This window comes from Corapipo altera, unplaced genomic scaffold (genome assembly GCF_003945725.1).
Source record: "Corapipo altera isolate COAL_440 unplaced genomic scaffold, ASM394572v1 0, whole genome shotgun sequence".
Taxonomy (NCBI): Eukaryota; Metazoa; Chordata; class Aves; order Passeriformes; family Pipridae; genus Corapipo; species Corapipo altera.
Window position 1 is genome coordinate 39,951,749 of NW_020884872.1, and position 6,094 is coordinate 39,957,842.

A 6,094-nucleotide genomic window follows, 5' to 3' on the forward strand; every position below is an offset into this window, starting at 1 on the left:
AGATTCCCTGGGGGAAAAAACTGTGGAAGAAAACAGTAGCAAAGGTGTTGTCATGATGGAGAATGGATATAAAGAGGAAGTGGACAAGGTAAATCTGGCTCTACAGAGATAACAATGTTATCAGAGTAAATGAATGGGAAACAAAACAATCGAAGTTATCAAACTCAAGTTATGTCTTCGGCAAAAATAAAAGAAACAAAATCACATCTTGGCAGGAGTGACATCACAATGTATTGTGTATCATTAACTCTCTAGGTCTACATCTGCCATATTAATTAACTTTGCATGTTGTCACAGGCACTGGTAATGAGCCAAAGACTTCTGTTGTCAGTCTGGAGCAGCTCCAGGTAAATAAAGTTCACTTAGTTACTTTATTTATGTACAAGTCTCTGTTCTATTTCCCGCCCCCCTGCTTTTTTCTCCACCTACATGTTCACTGTGTGTACACAGACCTGCCAGAGAAGCCAAGTCCCTTCTGGGCCATAGCACATGAGCTCTTTTCCTTTTTCTGGGGAGGATTACCCGCAAAATGCTGCTGAGCTGGGCTTGCAGGCTGGTTTCGTAGGAAACTTCTATTCCTCTGCATGTCCTTCGTCTGGTTTAGCAAACTTCTGAAGTAGCAAGTCCATTTGTTTTTGGACCAGAGCCGATCCTTGCATGGAAATTGAGTGAGCATCTCAAATACCAAACCCAGTGTCGCTCGTGGAAGTGCAGAGAACCTGGTACCTGTATTGCTGGTGGCTGAATGCAGCTGAGCTTCTGCAGACCCCTTCTTTGAGACCCCTGGTGCCCTCCATCCTGACAGTCCTCACCTCCTCCAGACCATCCCACCAATTATTTGCTCTGCTAGTAAACGTTGTCTTCAAGAGACAGAATGTGACACAGTGCATGAGAAAGGTCACAGCAAACAAATTATCCCTTCTATGTTTTCTGAATGTTCATGGTTTTTATGGGATGCCTCAGTTACATTAGACAGTGCAGCTCCTCTGTGCAAGGCTTTCATAAGCTGATTCACTAATCAATTTCCCCTCAGATTCCCTATCTGGAAGGTAGGAATAAATTCTTCTTGAAAGGATGCATTATCTTGGGAGGAGTAGTTACTGGCACATGACTGGTTTTAGTGTTTGGCTACTACCATCATGAAAGCCAAATAGATTTTTGTTGTAGAGCAAAACCCATTAGTCTTTGTTTAGAATGGAACTAATGCACTACCTAAATCTGTTTTCAGCATCCCACCCAATACTTGCTATTCCATGATGAGCTACACACCTTTGCAATTCTTTATGATTATTATAATTTTTTCAATCTAAAATACTGAGTCAAAAATATCTATTCATATTTATAAGCCACACATATTCTGAACAAATAGTAATTTGTCTTAATTTTCTTCAAAATACTTCAATCTTAATTCAGGTTGCTAGTCCTGAAATAATGAATAGTTGTTTTCAACTATTCCGTGTTATGGATTCACCTCCCCACCCCCTCTGAAATGACTGTGTTGTTCCTGCCTATGAGATGTAAGGAAACAACCTTACTAAGCGACAACATTTAACTGAGTGATATGGGGTACGATCCCTCCCGTGGAAGGATCATTACAGCCTGGCCCAGGAGATTCCTGCACAGCAATGATAGTAACTTTTTGACACAGGCGGTGGAAAAGCCAATGAGGAGAGGTGTGCTGCTGGACCTTATACTAACAAAGAAAGAAAGACTGGCTGGGGATGTGAAGGTTGGGGGTAGCCTTGTTTGCAGTGACCATGAGACAGTGGAGTTCAGAATCCTGTGTGGAAGAAGCAGAGCTATAAGTAAGATTACAACCCTGGATTTCAGGAGAGTTAGCTTTGGCCTCTTCAAGGACCTACTTGGAGGAATCCCCATGGGTACGAGGACTATAAGGTAGGAAAGTCCAAAAGAGCTGGTTAATATTCAAGCATCACTTTCTCTAAGCTCATGATTGAGTAAGAAATCAAGCAAAGGGGACAAGAGAACTGCATGGATGAGCAAGGAGCTTCTGGGAAAACTCAAATAGAAAAAGGGAGTTCATGGAATGTGGAAAAAGGCACAGGCCACTTGGGAAGGATATAGGAATGTTATCAGAATATGAAGGGATGAGATGAGAAGGGCTAAGGTCCATTTGTAATCGAGGACAACAAGAAGGGCTTCTTCTTCAAGTACATCAGTAGCAAAAGGAAAACCAGAGAAAACGTGGCCCTGCTGCTGAATGAGGTGGGTGCCTTGGTGACAAAGGACACAGAGAAGGTAGTTACTGAATGCCTTCTTTGCTTCAGTCTCTACTGCTAAGGCCAGCCCTCAGGAATCCCAGACCTTGAAGCCAAGAAAGAAAGTCTGGAGAAAAGGAAGACTTTCTCTTGGTCAAGGAGGATGGGTTAGAGATCAAGAAGGCAAATTTGACACTGACAAATCCATGGGCCCCAAGTGGATGCACCCACAAGCGCTGAGTGAGCTGGCAGATGTTATTGCTAAGCCGCTCTCCCTCATTTTTGAAAAGTCGTGGAGAACAGGAGAGGTGCTTGAGGACTGGAGGAAAGTCAATGTCATTTCAGTTTTCAAAGTGAAGGAAGGACCCAGAAAACTACGTGCCAGTCAACATCACCTTTATCTCTGGAAAAGTGATGGAATAGCTCATCATGGATGTCATCTCTAAGCATGTGGAGGAAAAGAAGGTTATCAGGAGTAGTGAACATGGATTCACCAAGGGGAAATCTTGCTTGACCAACCTGATTGCCTTCTTTGATGGCATGACAGTCTGGGTAGATGAGGGAAGAGCAGTGGATGCTGTCTACCTTGATTTCAGCAAGGCTTTTGACACTGTCTCCCATAAGACCCTCATGGGCAAACTCAGGAAGCATGGATTGGCTGAGTGGATGGTGAGGTGGACTGATAACAGTGGTCAGTGTCAGAGAGTTTTCTTGGAGGCCTGTTACTAGCAGTGTACCTCAAGGGTCAGTGCTGGGTCCAGTATTTAACTTGTTCATCAGTGACTTAGATGAAGGGGCAGAGGCTTCCTCAGCAAGTTCACTGATGACACAAAGCTGGGAGGAGTGGCTGATAGCCCAGAGGACTGTGCAGCCCTTCAGAAGGACCTCGATAGATTGGAGAGATGGGCAGAGAAGAACTGTCTGAAGTGCAACAAGGGCAAATACAAGGTCCTGCACCTGGGATAGTATAACCTCAGGCACCAGTACAGACTAAGTGCTGACCTTCTGGAAAGCAGCTCTGCAGAGAAGGACCTGGGGGTCCTGGTGGACAACAAGCTGTCCATGAGCCAGCAGTGTGTCCTTGTGGTCAAGAAAGCCAATGATATCCTGGGGTGCATTAGGAAGAGCATTACCAACAAATCAAAGGAGGGGATCCTGTCCCTCTGCTCAGCCCTGGTGAGGTCTCATCAGGAATATTGTTCCAGCTCTGGGCTCCTCAGTACAAGAAACATGGAGCTCTTGGCATGGGTCCAACAGAGGCAACAAACATGATCAAGGGACTGGAGCATCTGTCTTATGGGGATAGGCTGAGGGAGCTGGGCCTGTTCAACCTGAGAAGAGATGACTGAGAGGGGACATCATCAACGTCTTTAAGTATCTGAAGGGAGGGTGTCAAGAGACTGGGGCCAGGCTCTTCACTGATGTCCAGTGATGGGACAAGGAGCAAAAGGCACTACCTGAAACAAAGAAAGTTTCATCTGAATATGAGGAAAAACTTCCTTACTGTGTGGATGACAGAACACTGAAACAAGCTGCCCAGAGAGGCTGTACAGTCTCCTTCCCTGGAGATACTCAAAACCTGTCTGGTCATGATCCTGTGCAACCTGTTCTAGGTAATCCTTCTCTAGCAGGGGATTTGAACTAGTTGATCTCCAGAGGTCTCTTCCAACTTCAACTATTCTGTGTTATTTTGTGGCATTTAACTAACAATGAAGTACAGATCAATTAAAATTTCTACCCATACAGCCAAACAGTTGGTGCTAGGATATGTATGGTTTTGTAATAATGTATCATTTTAACCTGCTCAACTTACAGAAATGACGTACTGTACATTCTAATCACCAACTGTGGTTTACGCTTAATTATTCAAAGTTATGTTGCCTGACTTTTCTACCACACACTGAAAATACACTCCTGTGTGTTTTGAGCTCTTTAGAAGAAAGTAGAATTGCATTTTCATCTTTCTTTGCTGAGTATTTAACAGCCCTGCTGTGCTCTGAGCTCTCCTAGAAAGTGAGCCTTGCTAGGAAACTTAAATCCTCTGAGAACAAATTCTGTCCCTCCAATAAGTATAACCACAAAATAGCCTCACAGAGGTCAACTCTTGGCATCAGCTTACTAAACGGAAGCAGAAGCCAATCCACCTCAGAAATAGCTATGAAACAATTGTTTGTAGCTTTATCTCTCTCTGTGGGACAAATTAAAACGTACTCATCAGAGTGAATTTTTTGTGGATTAATATAGACCTTGAATATTGAAAGATAACATGAGTGGAAGCCAGGGTGATCAAACTAGCTCTTTTATCTCAATCTTTTTGAGAAAACAGGTGGGTTTTTTTTTACTTTCTGTGTCTCACTTGTATGACTCTTTCTAGGAAGAAACATCAAAGACCTGCTCTTTGTTTCCAAAACAAAGAGCAAGACTTTGTTCCATACATGTGGGTATGTAAGATGTGCTTGGGAACAAATGTTTCACTACCATTGTTGAAGCAAGGGTAAGAGAGCCGATGTTCAGGGAAGAAATACACCTTTAATTTCATACTTTAACAGCTCAAAAATGGTGGTAGTATCTCAATTATTTCTGTACACGAATGAGCTATTGGTGGTTTAAGCATTCTTTGCTGCATTACAGACTGCTTGTTTTGCTGGAGTAACCATAATAGAGAAACGCAATACTGCCTGTGCTGTGTGGCCATATATATATATGCCACTGAGCAGTGATATATGACTAGCATCAGCTGTGGCAGTGGAGCTTATACAGCAAGATTTGTGTTTCTTACAGGAGTACTTGCTATAAATATAGCTATAACCACCTACTCGTGTTTTATCTTAAGAATTTATTCATTAATTGTAACAGTCAAAAGTATGGGTAACTGATAAGAAGTTAGAGCTCCTTTGAGGAGATTACCTTCATATAGACACAGTTTAAAAAATCCAGGTTCAGCGTAACTACATCACAAATCAGAGCAGCCTTCTTTAGTACTTGAAGTGCTGACTGTGGACATTCCACATTACAATACATTGCAACGTTTGTTTGATTTGTACCTAAGAAGAAATCAACCTGTTCAGCAGCCAGGTAATTACTAAGTGCACGATGTAGAAGATGCTACTGGATTGATTGCACAAAGCACAGACCAGAGTAAAACAAAATCTTCAAGCCTCAAAGAAGGATTTTATTCTTCTTTCAGAAAATTCTTTTTTGGCAATGCCTGCTAATATTTTACTGTTTCTGAATTCAGAGTACATTCAAGTCTTAGTAACGTGTAGCTTCCCTAACCCACTCTTCTTGTTGGCCTCCCACTCTGGTTGCTCTTCTCATGCTAGACTTCTCATCCATTTATTTCACATACATGGCTCAGCAAGGTCCGTATAGGAAACATACATCATGTTGTATTGATCAGCATTCTCCTAGGTTTCCCTGTGGATTGGTGCAATAATTGGCATCCAGGACAGATGCCTGCTGCGGACTGACCAAGTGATGAGCAAATTGGGTCACAGAGACATAGAGTCACAGAATGATTTGAGTTGGAATGGACCTTAAAGTTCGTCTAGTTCCAACACCCCTGCCAAAGGCAGGGACACTTTCCACTAGACCAGATTGGTTAAAGCCCCATACACCTTGGTCCTGAATTCTTCCAGAGATGAATCCACAGCTTCTCTGGACAACTTCTCAGGAGTACCAGTTCATGGAAGCCACAGGCCAGAGATCATTAGTAACCAGTGGCAGCAGCAGTCAGGGAAACCTCTTTCCTTGTCTTGAAAGGAGAGAATGAGCCAGAAAGCTGCTCTCCACACAGCATGTAGTCCACTTACTTGCTTACTGAGTTTTCTATCACGCCGTTGACATCAAAGGGTTAGCATTGCACAGTGCCCGGT